This window comes from Suncus etruscus, chromosome 5 (genome assembly GCF_024139225.1).
Source record: "Suncus etruscus isolate mSunEtr1 chromosome 5, mSunEtr1.pri.cur, whole genome shotgun sequence".
Taxonomy (NCBI): Eukaryota; Metazoa; Chordata; class Mammalia; order Eulipotyphla; family Soricidae; genus Suncus; species Suncus etruscus.
The window spans coordinates 30,658,864-30,681,039 of NC_064852.1; the positions used below are offsets into that span (position 1 = coordinate 30,658,864).

The window sequence follows — 22,176 nt, forward strand, 5'->3', positions numbered from 1 at the left end:
CCTGATTCAATGTCACCATGTACCTAAAATACTACTGTGAATGATTTGTAATCCACTTTGGTCAAAATAAAAATTATTAATAAAACAAAGAAACCAAACAAAAATAAAAATAAATTATATGCCAGTTATTTTGGGGGTTGGTGGCAAAACAAAAATGAGGAATTTGAAAAAAAAATGGGGCTGGAAATATAGTATAGCAGATTGGGTACTTGTTTCCATGTATCAAGCTGACCAAGGTTCCATCCTTAGCACCTTCTATGGTCCTCTAAGCTCAACTAGGAGTGATCTCTGAGCTCAGAGCAAGGGTTGAGTCCTGAAGACTGATGGTTTCAAATGAAAAAAGAAGAGGAGAATAATCCCAAAATTAATATCAGTCATGAATTTGTATAAAGTGAACTGATTAAAAATAAGGTTCCACTGGAGAGAACACATGGCACTATACCTCCCACTAATATTAAAATATTTTTACCACTCAGTCCATGGTACTTCAAAGTATGCTCCATCCAGAGCAAGATTAATGATCCAAAGTGTTCTGTGTTTAGAAATCTTTTGGATTTTTAAGTTATGAAGTCAGAATATTTCTGCAAGTTTTGTTGCTTAAAAAAATAGACTTTTTCTCTATTTATTCATTTATTCATCCTTAAAGGGGCCTAACAAATACTGCTTACCTGATGCACAGGATTATTTGGAAGAAAAAAATGTTGTCATAACTGATATGATGTTTTGAAAATTCAATGCTTTGAAAAATAACCATAATTTAAAAAAATGTTCCAGATGACACTCTTAAAGTTCTAGCCGAGATTTCTAAAGCCAGGGTTACAATTCACTTAATAGACACCAATGCTAAATAAGAAACTATTTTTAAGTGTTTTTTATTTAATCAGAATCATTGAAAATTAAGCAAGGCATTCTTTTTTTAGTCCCTTCTCCTCCCCTGGTTGTGACTGTTTCTGCAGAAACACTTGTTTGCAATGTGCTGACCGTCATACACATGAGGGATTGTGAGGGCAGTGACCCCCACCCTCAGCAATGGGGGTCAGTGCCAGGAATCAAGCTTCCAGCCTTATACCAGTAAGGCAGGCATTTGATTATCAAGCCACATTTCTGGGTTTCAGACAAGGAATTTTTTCATCACAATCTTTAAGAGAAAATAGAGAATCAAAAAAAAATTTTTTTAATTCTGCCCTTATGGGATTTAAGGGTATATGTCAGTGCTAGAGCACATAGCTTAAAGGCATGAGGTCATGAATTTGATAGTTGGCAACAAACTACATAGCAAGTTAGATGCCCTGCACTACCATATGAGTATGTGATCTCTGCCATACCATACTCAGGTACAGGTTGTACACACTACAACCAAGTGTGTAACTTTCAGCTATAACAAATAACAACAAAAGAGTAGGGCAGGGTCGGGAAGAGACTTTGCCTTGAATGTAATACTGAAGAAATAATGGTCAAACTGAGACTTGGACCAGCATTGCCCAGGAATTGGATTACAGCCTGACAATGTCCATGTCTGCCCTACCTCAATCCCTTATACTCTTAAAAAGTTTTGGCTACAATTTTGGTTCAAAGCAGAGAAAAGAGCAGAGAAGTAATTTTTTGGCTAGCATGTAGCAAGGCACTAATCAACGGATCTTGTTTCTAGAAAACTAAATGATTTGAGAGATGTCAATTAACTCCATGAAGACTAGGCTGTATTAGAACCTTGGTTCAGCAGCTCAACTGTAATTTAAAGAAAAGTATTTTTCTCTCTTTATGTATATATTTAAACACCTTGATTACATACATGATTGTGTTTGGGTTTCAGTCATATAAAGAACACGACAATCACCAGTGCAACATTCCCATCACCAATGTCCCAAATCTCCCTCCTCCCCACCCAACCTCTGCCTGTACTCTAGACAGGCTTTCTATTTCCCTCATACATTCTCATTATTAGGGTAGTTCAAAATGTAGTTATTTCTCTAACTAAACTCATCACTCTTTGTGGTAAGCTTCATGAGGTGAGCTGTAACTTCCAGCTCTTCTCTCTTTTGTGTCTGAAAATTATTATTGCAAGAATGTCTTTCATTTTTCTTAAAACCCATAGATGAGTGAGACCATTCTGCATCTCTCTCTCTCTCTCTTTCTCTCTCTCTGACTTATTTCACTCAGCAGAGTAGATTCCATGTACATCCATGTATAGGCAAATTTCATGACTTTATCTCTCCTGACAGCTGAAAGTTCAAGCACCCTTAAAGTTCTGGCTGCAGTTTCTAATGCCAGATATAACACAAAGGCAATTCTTTTCTTTATTCCACATAATGTGGTGACCACACTGTAATGATGATTTCTGCATGCCAATCAAGGGTTAATAAGCACCTTCTTTGTTCATCTTTGAAAGGTAGCTACCTGAAGGTATAGACATAGTTTCTGTCTTTACAGTGTGCAAAAATGAGAAATAAAATGACAATACACAATTCAATAGTTCCAGTAGTCAAGAATTTATCACAAGTCAGTCCACAATCATCTGCCCTTCATTGTTACAGGTAATAGATGGTTTGTTATGGGAAGTCAAGGTAGAATGAGAGTACAATAATTTAGGCCAAAAGGTGAGAAAGAAAATTAGAAAATTAAAAAATTTCTCTAACCCCAATTGCAGTTTGTTGCTAGGGACTATTCTATAGGAAGTAGATCTAGACCACAGAGAGTTAATTTTCCAGGCCTGAGTGGAAGAGAATAACAAGCAAAAGCATAGAGTAAAAGAACTGAAACAGGTCATTGAGAGAGTGAAGGGAATATTTCTGGACAGGACGAGGAGATCCAGAGAAAAATGATGTCAGTAAGATCCAATGTCGGATCAGAATCCATTGGCTTGGTCAGTCAGGAGTTAAAATTTTATCCAGGGGCAAATTTAGGAAAATAGTTAGGGATACTTCTGGTCTAGTTCATAAAACACTTAGAAACAGCATCTCAAGTCATAAGGCTCCAAATAATGCATATGGCTGATATATATGTAATTGTTAGAGAGCTTGTGCAAATAACTGAGTTTGATGAATGAATGCCTTACAGAGGAAGAGGAAAGAGCAAAGAAGGAGCCTTAATTTATGCAGCAAGTGTTTGTGGAGTGCCCTCTGTGTACAGGCATTGTGAAAGATGTGTGAGGCACTTTAATAAAAAAGGCATCAAGATTTTTATTCTTACAGAGCTTGTATTGGAACTTCTGGAATAAATAAATCGTGCTGATAATAAGTATAGTAAATATTATGCTAGATACTAATTAATGCAAAGTAAAACAAGAGGGACTAGGATTACCTGAAGTGTATTGGGTCATATTCTTTGAACAAGGTCATCTTATGCAAAAATTTCAGGTGAGAAAATGAGTCAACCTATCTTCAAGCAGAAGTCACAGCCATTGTAAAGTGCCTAAAGCTTCTGCCATGCTCAGAAAACATCAGGATGGTCAGTGCACTTGGAGCAGAAAAGAGGAGAGCAGAGTGGTTGGAGGCAAAAAACAAGTGCTGTTTAGGTTTTGGGCAGGTGTTACATGACTATTATATTTTATTTTATTTTGAATGATATAAAAATTCACTGGAGGATTTTGAGAAGAAAATTGTGAAATGTCCCCTGTGCTCAGGAATTATTCAGGGTGGTGTTCAGGGAAACTGATGTGGCTGCCAGATATCAAACTGGGATGTTTACATATAGAAAGTGCTTTGCCTTCAATACTATCTCTTTGGCTCCAAATCATATTTTGTAAAAATATATTAGCTTCTGTACTAAAAAGAATAATCAGGGAACAAATGCAGGAGGAAGGTTAGATAGAACCTGTAAGAAGTAATGCAAAGACAGGTGATGTGATACCAGTAGAGGCAGCAGTGGGTCATAGATATGGCTCAGTGGTAAAGTATATGCTGTGCAAGAGTGAAGTCCTCTATTCTAATCCTGACTAGTAAATAAAGAGAAATTAAAGAAAAGAAAGAAAGGAAAGAAAGAGAAAAAGAATGAAAGAAAAAAATGGAAGGAGGGAAGGAGGAAAAGTGGAAAGAAAGAATGGAAAAAGGGAAGGAAGGAAAGAATGAAGAAAAAAGGAAGGAAGGAAGGAAGAAAAAGAAAGAAGGAAGAAGGAAGAAAGAAAGAAAGAAAAAAGGAAAGAAAGAAAAAGAAAGACAAATGAAAAAGAAACAATGGAAGTAGGAAAGGGAAAGGGAAGGGGGAAGAAGGAAAAGGGAAAGAAAGAAGGGAAGAAACTGGGAAGGAAGGAAAGAGGAAAGAAAGTAAGGAAGGACAAGAAAAAAGAAGAAAGCAGAATGGAAGAGAAAGAAAGAAAGAAAGAAAGAAAGAAAGAAAGAAAGAAAAAAGGAAAGAAAGAAAGAAAGAAAGAAAGAATGAAATAAACAAGAATTAAAGAAAGAAAGAAAGAAAGAAAGAAAGAAAAATAAAGAAAGAAAGAAATAAAGAAAGAAAGAAAGAAAGAAAGAAAGAAGCAAACAAAGAAGGAAGGAAGAAGAAAGAATGGAAGGAGGAAAGAAAGAAAGAAGCAAACAAAGAAGGAAGGAAGAAGAAAGAATGGAAGGAGGAAAGGAAAAGGAGGGTAGGAGGAAAAGGAGAAAGAAAGAAGGGAAAAGGGAAGGAAAGAAGGAAAGAAAGGGAAAAGGAAAAGGAGGGAAGAAGAAAGAATGGAAGGAGGAAAAGAAAAGGAGGGGAGGAGGAAAAGGAGAAAGAAAAAAGGGAAGGAAAGAAAGGGAAAAGGAAAAGGAGGGAAGAAAAGAAAAGGCAGCAGTGGAAGTATTGAGCAATGATAAAGACAGTTAAGGTTCAACATATTACGAATGAACATTCTGGACTCCAACTACAAGTCTCCAGAATATAGAACACAGGTGTTCAGAGTTTTGGGTAGAAATCTGTATTTAAGATGTGTTTGGGAATTTATGCTACATATTTGAAATTTAAAGCCCTCAGACTGGATAAAAGAAATGGAGTGAATATTGAGGGAGGAGGACCAACAATTCACTTGGGGCACCACAATATTAAATAGAGAAGGAAGAACAAAGACAAGATCAATCAGTAAAATGTATGTGAAGTAATCAACTATATCAAATGTGCTGCTAGTCAAACAAGGTGAAGATGAAGGATTGGTCACTAGCATGATCAATGTAGGGATCATGAGAATGTATTACATAGTTTTAATGATGTGCAGAGAAACTGCAAACAAATTTTATAGAGAATTTTGCTACAAAGAGAAATAAAATGGTAGATGGCATAGATCTATAATTATTTTTATATACATTATAAAATTTATGCTAAATAGTCTCTAATAAAGAACCTGTTATTTGAGGCCAATTTCTGATGTGCTTCATTGCTATTAGAAACTTAAAAGACTTAAATGATTTTATATTATAGGTGTTCAATGGATATTTGTTAAAAGATTGAATGAATAAACAAAAACATCATTAATTCAAGACATTTAAGCTTACTCATCTCTCTCATGTATTTATTCTTCATATCTAGTAAATGCAGGAAAAATTTATAGTTATTTTGCTTTGTTTTGAGGCCACACAAATCAGTGGCTAGGGACTACTTGAGTGGTGCTGAGTTGGCTTACTAAGTACTAAGTACTTACAAACTTTAGCTAAGTACCTAAACTTTTGTACTATTTATCTAGCTCCAAATATGAGTATTTAAAAATATTTTTAAATATTTGAGGATTTTTTGCTATAGAAAACAAAAAATATAGAATAATAAAAAGACCCCTATCTACAGGATATACTCTATGTCTTCATATCTTCAGTTATTTCTTTTTAATGTATGTTCATTCACATTTATGTTCTTTATAATGGTTTATGTTTTATGTTTTAAGTCAAATACAATGTTGCACCAAGAAATTTTAGGCCAAATGAACACAGAAGAGGAAGATATGCAAAAATATTATTTAATTATTTTGGAGAATGTGATGCCATCAATTAGTTCTACAATCTACTGAAATAAAGACATCTTTTTGACCCTTAAAATTTGGTGAGCTGTAAAATTGGAGTAGAGACAACTGAAGAAATCTGAGTCCCTTATATGTTTTAACAATGCATGAAAATTCCATTATATATAAAGGATTAAGTTAGATTATTGTTAGTTGTCGTTACTCAGAAATCTTGAGACTATTAACAAAAAAAAATCATTTCCCATAGATGAAAAGCTGACATTCACAAAGGAAGTCTCTGCAGCATTCACCTTCAAATTAGGATGACCTTACTTCAGATCTATTCTTTTTCCTTAGGGCTTTAATTCTTCCCATTCAGAACCAGAACTAAGAAGGGTTTAAGCCTACTTATACTTGTGGGAAAAGTCAGGGTCATCAATGCAGAATCAGTTTGTAGACTACCTAAACTCATGTTTCAGAGCACCGTGATATATTTTGGTTCAAGAAAACAAGTGATCAGAAGACCTTTCAAAGACACTCATCGAAAACATAGACACTTGTCTTTTAACCCTACCACATGCAGTTCATGGCGACTTACTAATGAAGAGCCAGTAAGAATTGCAGGACAAGGTTGATGCAAGCTGTCAAACCAGGTGGAAAAGGTAGAGCCAATAACTGGTGGGAGAAAGGAAAAGCATTTAAAGCCAGCAGAGAGCAGGTGGGATACCAAAGCCTGGGAGCACACAGGAGCTTAATGGGGGCTTGCCAGGTGTAGAAAACCAGAAAAGCCAACAAAAGCAATTTTAGTGATCAAGTCTTCATGAACTTCACCTTGTTTGACTAGCAGTACATTTGGTATAGTGATTACTCCATTTACTTTTTTTATTTGGGTTTTATTTTTACTGATTGCTCTTGTCTTTGCTCTTCTTTCTCTATTTAGTATTGTGGTGCCCTAAAAAATCAACTCAACAAGGCAAGAAATAGGCTCTTTACGAGTCTGGGTTCCAAAGTCAATGAGAAAGTAACCATGCATGTACTTGTTAGGGTTGAAATGTTGCTTTCAAACAATATACTGGCACTTCTTTTTGAAGGTCTGTGCTCCTCACAAACATACACACACTTATTTTCGAATATTGAAAGGCACACTTAATTTAGTTCCACATGGCCTCTAGGACCTGCATCCATAATATAATGCAACTGAATAGAGTTCAGTTATACCAGTATGGATTAAGAGAGGCCACTTCTTAGTATCAGACTTTAGTGTCAACACTTTCTGGCCTGTGTGTTGCATATTAACAATGTCCATGATAATGTACTAGCACAAAAATACAAACTCTCTAATGTACTCATATAAAAGAAGCACTCTAGTTAATTGAGTTAGTGTGTCTAAACAGAATTTAAAATATATCACTTAACTAAAGGGTCAAGAAGCCAAGGTAAGAGTCTCTCAGTTCCCTAGATTCTAGAATTTTGTTTCTTTCAGTATGAAAGAAATGGAAAAAAACAAAAAACAAAAAACTCTGACTTTCTTTTTATTTAAAATAACTTTCATCATGAAACTTGCAACATAGTTTCTCTGTTTCCCAATTATTAACAGATTTTTTAAAAATGTATATTATAACCTATGATATATAGACCCCTTCTCTCAAAAGTTTCCACACTAGTAGCATAACCATGCTTAACAGACATGAGACAAATAGAGATATGCAAAGATTTTATCATGCAAGAGTACATGTACTGTGTGAACTGCACAGAACTGTGCAACAATAATTTGGTGACATCACAAGCAGAACTGTCCATTTTCTCTGAATTTTAAATCTAGAGACAACAATTCCAGTTAATTGATATTCTTATATATTCTAATTTCTTGGGTTGGAATATCAAGTATATATATTATTGTAATGAAGAAGGATGCATAGGATAAAAATTACATGGAAATGAAATAGAGATATTTTTCATTTTTCAGATATAAATAGCATCATCTAATAATTTTGGACTTGCTTAAAAGGCATAAGAAGCTTCTGGGAAAATCCTTTTTAAAGTTTTCTTTTCAAAAAAAATAATTTCTAGAGACAAATCCCACTCTCCCTTTCCCTATCCATCCCTTTTTTCCTTAAGAAAATATTTTTAAAAAATACATCTGGACAGTTTACAAAGTCCATAGAGGCTGAAAACTAGCTGTAACAAGGACTGTACTTGACACATTTTTCTTCAGGCTAAGTTACTTCATTCACTGTTTTAATGTTTAAATAAAATGCTGCCCAAATCAATAATCTACAAAATCATTCATACAGGGAAAGGTCTTCAATCCTTCTGCCCCATTGAAGGTTGATTTGTGTGGTGAATAAGTGCATTTTATGTATTTTCACATAATCTTTACCCAGGATTCCAGAAAGAGCAAGGTGTGTATTTTCAATGGGGATCTAAGTCTTCATATGATTCCATCAGTAGTCCTGTTTTTAGTATGACTAAGAGACTGTATCAGGTCTGGGAATGGGAGGAAGTAGACCCAGAAACAAGTCCTCTGTTCTTTTTTCCCAAGGACAAGTCACAGAATGAATGAGAAGACAATGTTTGGAGCTGACCCAATTTAAGATCAAATGTGATAAATGTTCACCAAACAAACAACACAAGTTTCTTAACCACTCTTTGCATAGGTTTTTATGTTATGCATAAAATAGAGAGAGCACTAGAATACATGTTTATTTGGATGGCTGTTACAGCTGGATGCCAAGTGTTAGTCACTATTGGTTATCATAGATGTATAGAGGAAATATTTTCTATCCTTTCAACTCTTACAACAATGGTTTCTGAGGTTTATTCCAACTAACTCAAGGTATGGATCTCTCTTGAGACAGCTAGGCACATTGTTTTCTTCTTGCTTCTGTGTAAAGTAAAACGTAATTCCCATTGCAGGTCCTAGCCACCACCAAATTCAAATTGTATTATGTGGGAGATGTTTTCCTGAGGGCTTCTCCCTGCAGCCTGCAGTTTTCAGTATTCACTATGCACATGATGATCATGGAAATGAACAGGCCAGGCAGCAGGGACATCATAGAAGAAACCAGACAGAGTCATGGGAAAGATGCATTGGGACCAGGGAGTTGAGCAGCCTCTTGGATCTTACTGATCCAGCCAATCTTCTTTCTGAGCTACTTTCCAATGCCACTTTTATTAGCTAGAGTTAACAAAACAAAGGTAATTCACGAAGGGGCAAGGTTACATAATTAAGGATGCTTCTGTTAATTAAACCTAGGTGGCTCTCAATTGTTGGTATTTTGTTAGAACTCAAATAAGGAAGAAAAGAAAAACAGGAAATGATGTAAAAAATTAAATAAGGACATCTAAAGTACCCTACAGGAAAATAAAAATTTATAATTTTTTCACTAGGAATTATCATTGTTAGAAAATGATACCAATACTCTTACATGATAGTAGGGAGAAAATAATTCATTAAAATATAAACAGGAACTAAAGATAACACAGCAGGTAAGATACCTGCTAGCACATGGCCAAACCATAAGTTCATCTGAGCTCCACTAATAGTGATTTCTGAGCACAGGGCCAAGAGGAAGCCCTGAGCATTGCCATGCATGTGCTCACCAAAGAAACTCAAACAGAAATAAATTAAAATAGAAATCAATGAACATAGAATATATCTGAGGTGCAAAGGTGCAGCTATTATAAGATTCCTGGGTTATCTATCTCTCTTGATACTAGTGTCAGAAACTGGTGGGACAGTTTCATTGAACAATTCAGACATGGGCTGTGAGAATATGTGTGGGTTGCACATAACGAGTTTGAGAAATGTTGAAAGTGAGAGGTCAGGGGCCAGAGCAGTGGCGCAAGTGGTAAGGCATCTGCCTTGCCAGTGCTAGCCTAGGACAGACAGTGGTTTGATCCACCTGCTTCCTATATGGTCCCCCAAGCCAGGAGTAACCCTGAGTGTCACTTGATGTGGCCCCAAAACAACAACAACAACAAAAGTTAGATTTCAGTAAACAAGTGAAGGAATGTTTGGTGAAAAGTGGTGTCAGAGGGGCCAGCGAGATAGCATGGAGGTCAGGTGTTTCCCTTACATGCAGAAGGTTGGTTGTTCAAATCCCAGCATCCCATATGGTCCCCCGAGCCTGCCAGGAGCAATTTATGAGCTTAAAGCCAGGAGTAACCCCTAAGCAATGCCAGGTGTGACACAAAAACAAAAACAAAAATAAAACAAAAACCAAAACAAACAAACAAAAAAAAAACGTGGTGTCAGAGATAGATGAGGCTTGGCTTTATAGGACTGGTCTTGTAGGCCATGGTAAAACAAAGACTTTAGATATTACAAGATAAATCAGGGGGTGTTTCTAAGCAGAGGGTTGACATGTGATTTATGTTTTAAACTGTTATTCTGTATGCTAATGAGAAAAGATCATTAGGGATACATGGCAGAAAGAGGCAGGGGGAAGTAGTGATTGTAACAAATTCTGTTTCTGATAATATCTGGAGCTCTAATGAGGGGAAATAAGGATGTAGGTTCAACTTACATCTCAAAGCCAGAGGCAAAGGAATTGTTGATGCACCAAGGATCTGTGTGTTTATAAAAGGTACTGTGAAATAAATAAAAAAAAAAAAAGATAGCTATATGCATGTGGACCTTCTTAATTACCATAACCAATATTTCCATTTTAACTTACTTAGCACTAAAGGATATAGAAAGAAATAAGTTGAAATTTTGCTAAGATACAACTTTGAATTACCTTTAAAGGGAGGTCTTATTAATGACTGCACATTCAGCACCAGGGACAGTGGCAGACAAAGTAGACTTGAACAAGTTTTGATTAAATCAGTGGTATTTTGGCCAATGAACACAACCAAGCAATTCAGGCTGTGTTGTAGTTTAGGTGCCCTGCATTCAGCCTGAAAATATTAGATATGGTTATTAAGAAGGTCCACATACATATAGCTATCTCTGTAATTTTACTGCTACACTTTTCATATTCTGACACTCCCTTTCGACAGGAATGGTCATGACTCAATCCAGTCAACTTCATAAAATCCTATAAAAATTTTTCTGAATTTGCTCTGCTTGTGAAAGTTTTTATTTCACTCATTAAACTTTGTGGTTTCTTTCATTGTAGTACTTATCACTCTCTGTTACAGTGATTTGTTTGCATATTTACTTCTCCTGACTCATTGGAACTATCTTGCATTTGAGGGAACTTATAACTAAGCCAACCTGATATGTAACAAACACCAAATTATTTTATGTTATAAAAAGAATCATATTATAGGGCTGGAGCAATAGTTCAGTAGATAGAGTACTTGCCTTTCATATGGCCTATCATGTGGCCTAAACCTTGTCATCCATAAGTCCTCTAAGCACTGCTAGAAAGTAAGTTTATCACTAATAGTAAAAGAATAAAAATTAATCATATTTTATTTCCAGATAATCTCTCCTTTAATTCTAAGACTGTGTTCTAGGAGTTAGAAATGAAAAATTATACGACTAATATATTTACGGGGTCTAGAATACAGTAACTTTTTTATATCACATAAACTTCTGAATCATACACAAACCATATCTTCCTCCATTTTTACTTTGTTAAAAATATGATCTTGGGGCCAGAGAGGCAATTCAGTTAAGGTACTTGTTTTACTTTCCTTAAGGTACCTTTAGTCATGTGGATGGCCCTGGTTCAGTTCTTGACAGTATACATGATTTCCAAAGCCCAACTATTTGTGATTCCTGAGCATTGAAGTCAGGAGTAAGGCCTGAACACAGATGAGTGTGGTTCAAAACCATACATATTACCTTGAGAAAAAGGTTTTTGAGTTGTCATGCTTCATTGAATGGAACTCAAATATAAATATTTTTAAGTTGAAGAATCTAGAAAAAAATTATATTTGTAGCCACAAAATTTTTTTTGCAACAGTGAAAAGTGGAATCAAGCCAGGAAATTTAGGCTTTACACAACCTGTCATCTCTAGAGAGACGAGTACTTTTTTTTGCTTTTAAATAAATACAGAATATAAATCTTAAAAAGAAATTAAAAACTAAGCTTCTGATATTGGGCTTCATTTCTTATACTAAATATCAATGTAGAGTGAAGGAGCATTAAAAGGTCTTCATCATAGAATGTGATTTGAACATTTAAAAAATTAGGCACCGGGGATTCTTGTAAAGGCATCAATTTGAGGATATGACTCTGACTTACTTCCATTATTATCTTTAAAATTACAATTAAAATACAAAAATTAATAAGATCTTCTACCAGATTTTGAAATGGGAAAGGATATCAGAAACTTTGCAGGCTTCGATAAAGTGTATGCATACATGGAGAGTTAACCCTCTATCTCAAGGCTGCCTATGTAAGAAAATAGCAGGGGAGAGTGTGCAACCATGCCTTTTTTGTGTATTTTTATGGCTGTGTTCTCAACCAAACAGATTGAACGAAGATATTCCCTTCTACCAAATCTAATATATTAACCTGCTCTTCTTTATACAATAGGACAGTTTTGTTTGTTTTTGTTTTTGCTGTATATTTAGGCTATACCTGGTAATGCTCAGGTCTTATTCATGGCTCTTTAGTGAAGAATTATCCTGGTAATGCTTGGGGTGTCATATGCCAGGGTTGGTCACAGCAAGGCAATCACTTTATCTTCAGTACTATCACTTCAGTCTAAGAGCTGGATATATTTAATCAATCATTTCACCTCATCTATATAAGAGCTGCTCACAAGCTGAATAAGATATGGATTTCTTCTAACGTGAAGAAATAAATGTTGAAAATGAATAACCATAAGTCAGAAATTTCTGACCAATCACATGATTTTGCAAGCCGAGAGTTTCCAATGACTATCCTAATAAGGTGGGTCACAGCTGTGTAACCCCTCATCTTCCTTGGGTAATACAAGCCTCACTACTCAAAGAGATTGAGTGTACCCAGATAATCCCTGGCTATCATAAATAATCATTAATTTTTCAACTGAGAGGCATAGCCTCCTGACACATGCCTCTAAATTTGGCATCTGCCCTATACCCCCAGGCTGTTGCAAGCACACTCTGGCAAAGGAAAAATAAACTTTTCCTCTTGGCTAGAAGTTTTGAAATGGGGCTCACAGGGGATCTGACAAGACATACCTCAGTCCTCAGTGTGATTAAAGGAAAGGATTTCTTTGGAAAGGACATGCACATGAAAAGAAAAATACCACCAGAAACAAAGTTTCTGCAACTCACACACTGAAGATCAATGCTGAAAAACTGTTATTTTCCTATAAAAAGTATTACCAAAAGAGTTATAAATATTGCTACCATATCATCAGCATATTCCAAAAAGATATTATAACTACAGAACAGTCCAAAACAGAAAATAAAATACTGCATTGATGTGAAAGATTGCACTTTTAAATATATTCATGTCACTAAACAGCATTAGCAGCTTGTCATTCTAACTTTGACTTTCTGGATTCAGAGATATTAATTGTTGACTACCTCAAGAGGTATCCTGAGAGTATAATTTCTCTAAGATCAACCTCAAAGAATTAATTTATATAAATATACATACAGTTCATGCCTTAACTTAAATAATACCTTTCCCAATTTCTTATCATTTGTTACATTTTCTTTTCACCTCCATAACATTAAAAAGGAAAGAAATGCAGAAGAATTTCTAGATGTTTATTTGGATAAGAATATTTAGTTTAATTCTTTTATATTTTCTTTTTGTATCTCACCATATATGCCTACCAGGCAGTAATCCAAAAATCTAATAGATCTGAATACTATTAATCTTTCAATAGTAAGATTTGCGATTATAGTTTTACTCAGAAATAACACACATTAGATAGGGCAAGTGTTGTGGTAAGGTCCTTCTGATATAACATGAATGGGAATGTATGTAGGCTAACATTAGGGGCTTAACTATTTAGTAAAGTACAGATATATGCTGATCCACCAGTTCTCTAAAGTAGGTTCTCCAAACAACATTTGGACTGCTTTGGAGCGTTCTTAAAATGCAAATTATTAGGAATGGAGATAGAGTATAGGAGCTAAGACATTTGGTTACACATGACTAATCTCTATTGGGGTTGATTCCCATCACCACATATGTTCCCCAAGCTCTGCCAGGAGTGATCTCTGAGCAGACAGTCAGGATTAAATTAAGTGTAGAACCAAAACAAAAAAAGATATGCAAGTTATCCAACTTTCCATGAATCCACTAAACAGAAGCTTGGAGGAAGACACAAATTTCATTTCATTTTAAAGAAGCTCATAAAGTAGGGAGGTGTTTCAGTGGTAGAGCACAATTCTTGTATGTGTGAGGAAGGAAGGAAGGAAGGAAGGAAGGAAGGAAGGAAGGAAGGAAGGAAGGAAGGAAGGAAGGAAGGAAGGAAGGAAGGAAGGAAGGAAGGAAGGAAGGAAGGAAGGAAGGAAGGAAGGAAGGAAGGAAGGAGAGAGGAAAAGAAGAAAGAAAAAAGAAAGAAGGAAAGAAATAAATAAAGAAGAAAGAAGGAAAGAAAGAAAGAAGAAAGTGAAAGAAAGAAAGAAAGAAAGAAAAAGAAAAAGAAAAAGAAAGAAAGAAATATAAAGAAAGAAAAATAAGAAAGAAAGAAAAAAGAAAGTGAAAAAGAAAGAAAAAAGAAGAAAGAAAAAGAAAGAAAAAAGAAAGAAGAAGAAAGAAAGAAGGAAGGAAGAAAGAAAGAAGAAATAAAGAAAGAAAAAGAAAGAAGGAAGGTAGAAAGGAAGGAAGGAAAAAGGAAAGAAAAAGAAAGAAAGAAAATGAGAAAGGAAAGAAAAATAAAGACAGAAAACAAGAGAAAGAAAATGAGAAAGTAAGAAACAATGGAAGCAAGAAAGAAAAAAGAAAGGAAGGACGAGCAGCCTAATAGCTTTTATTAGGGAAGTAACGTGCACCAAGTCAGTGACCCCACAAGAAGAGTGTTGCTGCTCCCATGCTGATCATTTCTGTAGTCAATGAGCCCTAACATGTTACATAAAAAACAAAATGCAAAAGTTACAATGGGAAAGCAGCGCAGACCCCCAGGACACTTAGTAAATAAAGAGGGTGTTTCTGAAGATCCTACTAACAACAGTCACCTTTATAGCCTCTCTGAGAATGATTTCAGAGAGGAAATGTAGAGGATGTTCAAAAAACTCTTGCTCCATTTTGCATTCATTGCCCCCTTTATCAAAGATTAGTTAATTGTATATCTGGGGAACATTATCTGAATACTCTAGTCTATTCCACTGATCTGAGGGTCTGTCTTTATTCTAATACCATGCTGTTTTAATGACTAGAGCTTCGTAATACAGTTTAAAGTTGTAGAAAGTGATGCCTCTCATATTCCCTTTCCCAAGGGTAGCTCTAGCTATTTGTGGGTTTTTATTATTCCAGGTGAATTTCAGGAGTGTTTAATCCACTTCTTTAAAATAATGTCATGGGTATCCTTAGAGGGATTGAATTAAATCTGTAAATACTTTGGGAAATATTGACTTTTTAATAATGTTAATCCCCCCAACCCATGAGCAGGGTATGTGTCTCTATTTTTTGTGTGACCTCTTTTATTTCTTAAAGCAAGGTTTTGTAGGTTTTTTTTTCTTTTGTATAAATCCTTCACATCTTTAGTTAAGTTTACTCCAATATATTTGAGTTTATGTGACACTAATGTAAATGGGGTTGTTTATGTAATGTCCATTTCTTCTCTATCGTTATTGGTGTATAACAAGGCTATTGATTTTTGTATGTTAATTTTGTAGCCTGCCACTTTGTTATATGGATCTATTCTAGAAGCTTTTTTGTAGTCTTTCAGGTTTTATAAATATAGTATCATGTTATCTGCAAACAGTGAGAGCTTGACTTCTTCCTTTTCTATCTGGATGCCCTAGATATCTTTTTTTTGCCGAATCGCTACGGCAAGAACTTCCAACACTATATTAAATAGGAGTGTCTTAAGGAGGGCAGCCTTGTTTTGTATCAGATTTTAGAGAAAAGGCTTAATCTCCATTGAGAATAATATTTGCCATTGGTTTGTGGTAGATGGCCTTATATAGAGAAACATTCCTTCCATCCCCATCTTGATGAGAATCTTTATCAAAATTTGATGTTGGACCTTATTGAATGCTTTCTCTGCATCTGTTGATATGATCATATGGTTTTTATTTTTCTTTTAATTGTTATTGTGTATTATGTTGACTGATTTACATATGTTAAATCATCCTTGCATTCCTAAAATGAAACCTACTTATTCGTGGTATATGACCTTCTTGATGAGGTATTGCATCCTATTTGCCAGAATTTTGTTGAGGATCTTTGCATCTTTGTTCATCAGTGACATTGGCCTGTAGTTTTCTTTTTTGGCAGCTTCTCTGTCTGGTTTTGGTATCAAGGTGATGTTAGCTTTGCAAAAACTATTTGGGAGTGTTCCTGATTCTTTAATTTCATAAAAGAGCCTGAAGAGGATTGGTAGAAGTTCCTCTTGAAAGGTTTGAAAGAATTCATTAGTGAACTTATCTGGGCCTGAGCTTTTGTTTTGGGGAAGACTCTTGATTACCATTTTAATTTGAGTTCGTCTTTTTACAATTGCCTGACTAGATGTCCCAACATCACTTCCTATTAGAAAAGGTTGGATGGGTTTGTTTAGATATGGTAGATCATCTTGGCTTAATCATAGATTATAAGAGTTCAAGAACGTATCCATTTCTTCCAGGTTTTCATGTTTCATGGCATAGAGTTTCTCAAAGAATTCTCTAATTACCCTTTGAATCTCTGCAGTATCTGTAGTGATCTCCAACCTTTTCTAATCGGAAGTGATGTTGGGACAACTGGTCAGGCAATTGTAAAAAAAAAAAAAAACGAACTCAAATCTCCATCTAACACCACGTACAAAGGTCAACTCCATATGGATTAAAGACCTAATATCAGACCTGAAACCATAAGGTATATAAAAAAAACACATAGGTAAAACACTCCAAGACACTAAAGGAATCTTCAAGAAGGAAACAGCATTTTCCAAGTGAGTCAAAACAGAGATAAACAGATGTGATTATATTAATCTGGGAAGTCTGCACCTTAAAAGAAACAATGCCTAGGATACAAAAGCCACCCACAGAATGAGAGAAGCTATTTAATCAGTACCCATAAGACAAGGGGATAATATTTTTAATATATTTATTTAAACACATAGATTACAAACATGATTGTAGTTAGTTTTAAGTCATGTAAAGAACACCCCCTTCACCAGTACAAGATTCCCACAACCAATATCCCAAATCTGCCTCCTCACCTCCGCTCCCCACCTGTACTCTAGACAGGCTTTCTACTTCCCTCATTCATTCACATTTTATAATATTTATCAATGTAGTTATTTCTCTAACTGCACTCATCACTCTTTATGATGAGCTTCATGTCGTGAGCTGCACCTTCTAGCCCTCCTCTCTTTTGTCTCTGAGAATTATTGCAAACATGTCTTTAATTTTCTTAAAACCCATAGATGAGTGAAACTATTCTGCATCTATCTCTCTCCCTCTGAATTATTTCATTCAACATAATAGATTCCACGTCCATGTAAAGGACTTCATCTCTCCTGAGGGCTGCATAATACTCCATTATGTATATGTACCACAGCTTCTTTAGTCATTCATCTGTTGAAGGGCATCTTGGCTGTTTCCAGAGTCTGGCTCTTGTAAATAGCACTGCAATGAATATAGGTGTGAGAAAGGGATTTTTATATTGTATTTTTGTGTTCCTAGGGTATCTCCCTAGAAGTGGTATAGCTGGATTGTATGGGAGCTCAATTACCAGTTTTTGGAGGACTCTCCATATCACTTTCCATAAAGGTTGGACTAGATGGCATTCCCACCAGTAGTGAATAAGATATTCTTTCTCTCCACATCCCCACCAGCACTGCTTGTTCTCATTCTTTGTGGTGTGCACCAATCTCTATGGTGTGAGATGGTACCTCATAGTTGTTTTGATTTGCATCTCACTGATGATTAGTGATGTGGAGTATTTTTTCATGTGCCTTTGGCCATTTGTATTTCTTATTTGACAAAGTGTCTGTTCATTTCTTCTCTCCATTTTTTGATGAGATTAGATGTTTTTCTCTTGTAAAGTTTAGTTAGTGCTTTGTATATTTTGGATATTAGCCCCTTATCTGATGGGTATTGGATGAATAGTTTCTCCCACTCAGTGGGTGGCTCTTGTGTCCTGGGCACTATTTCCTTTGAGGTGCAGAAGCTTCTCAGCTTAATATATTCCATTTGTTTATCTCTTCTTTCACTTGTTTGGAGAATGCTATTTCCTCCTTAAAGATGCCTTTATTCTCAATGTCATGGAGTGTTTTACCTATATGTTGTTTATATACCTTATGGTTTCAGGTCTGATATCAAAGTCTTTAATTCCATTTGGATTTGACCTTCATACATGGTATTAACTGGGGCATTGAGTTCGCTTTTTTGCAAGTGGCTAACCAGTTGTGCCAACACCACTTGTTAAAGAGGCTTTCCTTGCTCCATTTAGGATTTCTTGCTCCTTTATAAAAGATTAGGTGACTTATGTCTGTGGAACATTTTCTGAGTACTCAAGCCTATTCCACTGACCTGAGAGCCTCTCTTTATTCCAATACCATGCTGTTTTGATAACTATTGCCTTGTAATACAGTTTAAAGTTGGGGAAAGTATTGCCTTTATATTCCTTTTCCCAAGGATTGCTTTAGCTATTTGAGAGTGTCTATTGTTCCAAATGAATTTTAGAAGTGTTTGATCAGCTTCTTTAAAGAAAGTCATAGGTATCTTTAGAGGGGTCACATTAAATCTGTATAATGCTTTGGGGAGTATTGCCATTTTAATGATATTAATCCTGCCAACCAATGAGCAGGGTATGTGTTTCTATTCCTGCATGTCCTCTCTTATTTCTTGGAGCAGGGTTTTATAGTTTTCTTTGTATAGATTCTTCACATCTTTGGTCAAATGTACTCCAAGATATTTGAGTTTGTGTGATACTAATGTGAATGGAGTTATTTTCTTAATGTCCATTTCTTCTCTATCATTATTGGTGCATAAAAAGGCCATTGATTTTTGTGTGTTAATTTTGTAGCCTGTCACATTGCTATATGAATCTATTGTTTCTAGAAGCTTTTTGGTAGAGTCTTTAGGGTTTTCTAATTAGAGTATCATGTCATCTGCGAACAGTGAGAGCTTGACTTCTTCCTTTCTTATGTGGATTCCCTTGATATATTCCCATATGGAACACCAGGGGATAGAACCATGGTTCTTCCCAAGTTAACGCATAGCAAGGCAAATGCCCTACCACTTTCCTACACTCTGGCCCCTCATCTATAGGTTTTAAGAAAAATAAAAGACATTACTGAAATAATTTCCAGAGGCGAGGGCCAGATTGACCGGCTCAGCATATGAAGCTCACCACAAAGAGTGGTGAGTGCAGTTAGAGAAATAACTGCACTGAGAACTATCCTAACAATGTCAATGTGTGAGGGAAGTAGAAAGCCTGTCTCGAATACAGGTGGGGTGTTGGGAGGGAGATGGGGGCATTGGTGATGGGAATGTTGCACTACTGAAGGAGGGTATTCTTTTTATGACTGAAACTCAACTGCAATCAGTTTGTAAGCAAGGTGTTTAAATAAAGGTATTATTTATTAAAAAATACTCAAAGAAACCATGGAATGGACATCTAACAAGATTAAAATGTTATACAAGTATAAATAAGAAAAATTCAAAGAGAAATGACAGAAATAAAAAAATTTGATGGTGAAATGAAAAACTTACTAGAAGACCTCACAAACAGAATAGCTACAGAGGAAAGAATCAGTGAGCTGCATTGTGAGTTTCATAACATTTCATTACAACTGAGAGGTAATAAAAATAAAGCCTTAAAATCAATTAACAGAATATGAAAAACTATGCTGAAATAAGAAAACAAACAACAATAGAAATCTGAAATAAATTCAGTAGTAACAATATAAGAATCAACATTTCCACTCAGAAATAGGAAGTCTGATAGGGAAACCTAGCTCCTTGAAAAATACCCTAATTTACATCAAAGACTAGCTGAACAGGAACTGTTTTGAGATGTTAAAATTCACCTTCTCTCTTTTTAACTCTGAATTGTGTTGTAAATCAAACAAGGTATACTGATAAAGCTTCTGTTAACAAGAAAGATATTTGTACTTTGCATAGAAACAAATGTGAGCATTCTTTTAATACCATAGAAAAACTGTCTGGAAAAATCTCCCATTTACACCCCTGATTCTTTACATTAAATATTAGAACACCTTGTTCTCCAAACAAACAAACAAACAAACAAACAAACCAAAAAAAATATAAGAATCATTTGGCTTCAGAGCACAGGAAGAAAACCCCCTTAAGAATCAGCATTCAAAGACATCATTGCTGAAAAGTTCCCAGAGATGAAGAATGCATGCATCCACAGCCTGGATACTCAAAGAATACCAGTAAAAGAGACCCAAATGAAAGCACATATTAGTCACAATAAGAAAAACCATAGATAGAGATTGAAAACTGAAGCAGCAAGACTAAAGAAGAAAATAATGTATAAGGAAACATCCTTAAGATTTATAGCAAACTTATCACAAGCAAACCTCCAGACACAAAGGCAATGGTGGAATCTAGTAAAACAATATTAGTATAAAAAATTTCTCACCAAGAATACTTCACCCAGCCAGATTTTCATTCATGATTTTAAAAAGGATACACAAATTCACAGATAAACAGCAGCTTATAAATTTTACAGACATAAAGGCTACTTTAAAAGAATAACTGAAGGGTCTACATTTTTTAAATAATAATTTCTTTATTTAAGCACAGTGGTTACATGTTACACCCCACTCAGGAAGGGCACACATCAAAAGTGTTTTTTAGCCTTCTTAGGTGTAGTGCACTCCTGAAAAAGAATTATTTGCCAAAAAGGCCCGCTTAGAGTAGTCAAATCAGTTGACCCTTTGCGTGGATTGTTTGGCTATAATTCTAAACGTGGCTGTAACTATCTCTCTCTTTATTTTTGACCATTATTAGAAATTAGGCCATGGGGCCGGGCGGTGGCGCTGGAGGTAAGGTGCCTGCCTTGCCTGCGCTAGCCTAGGACGGACCGCGGTTCGATCCCCCGGCGTCCCATATGGTCCCCCAAGAAGCCAGGAGCAACCTCTGAGCGCATAGCCAGAAGTAACCCCTGAGCGTCACAGGGTGTGGCCCAAAAAAAAAAAAAAAAAAAAAAAAAAAAAGAAATTAGGCCTCAGTATTTCTTTCTAACAAAGAAAATACAGTTACCAAAGCCCGCCAAAAGTCTCCTGTTGAGCTCCTTTGTGATCTCTTCCCCCCCCCCCCCATTTCCTTAAAGGTATCTGGTTTCTTTTTACCTGTCTCTTCATATGCTAATTCTAGCTCTGATCTCATTGGTTCATCCCCTTTTCCTTTCTCCCTGGCTATGCCCCAAATATCCGTCTATTTAAGGCCCAATAAAGCCTCTGGCCTCTCCCTCTTGTTTTCACCATGTAATTCTGTGTGGTCTCATTTATTTCATATTTCATAATTCATATTTCATATTCGTCTCCTTCGTGCTTCCGCTTGATTCCCAGTGGGAAAATGAACCCACTAAGTTTTGCTTAGAGACTTTTATCTTATCAGGATAAAAAGTCCGCAGCAGTTACAGAAATGTTCATAGTTAGGTTTTAGTCATAGAATGTATACCACCCTTCACCAGTGCAACTTTCCTGATATAAATGGTCTACTTTAGAGAAAGACAACCCCCCCCCCCCGCAAATCCACCAAACTTCTACAAAAAGATGACAACAGAATTCCATGACAATAATATTGCTCAACATCAATGGTCTAAATGCACCAATCAAGACTCACAGAATGGCAAAATGGTTCAGAAAATTGAGTTCAATATTTGCTGTTTGAAATACATTTGGATAGTCATAGCAAACACAGACTCATAGTTAAAGGTTTGAAGACAGTTCTTCAAGCAAAAATGGCTAAGGTGGCCATACTTATATCAGGCAACATAGACTTCAGGCTTTAAAAGGTAATAAGAGACAGAGAGGATTATTTCTTAATAGTCAAGGAATTTGTACATCAGGGAGAAATCACAGTGCCAAACATATATGCATCCAAGAAAGGTCCAGCAAAACACCTAAAACAACTACTATTAGACTTGAAGAAAGACATAAATTAACAACACATTAGCAGTTTGAGAAGTGCTCCAAGAGGTGATTCCACCCTGTCACTCTTGATAGATCTACCAGGCTAAACTCAATAAAGA

General features: G+C 35.7%; 1 long non-coding RNA gene across 1 annotated transcript in view; it reads right to left on the minus strand.

Moving 5' to 3' along the window:
* LOC126009341 (uncharacterized) overlaps window positions 1-22,176 on the minus strand; it is a 365,449-nt gene that overhangs the window by 190,302 nt on the left and 152,971 nt on the right. The window lies entirely within an intron of this gene.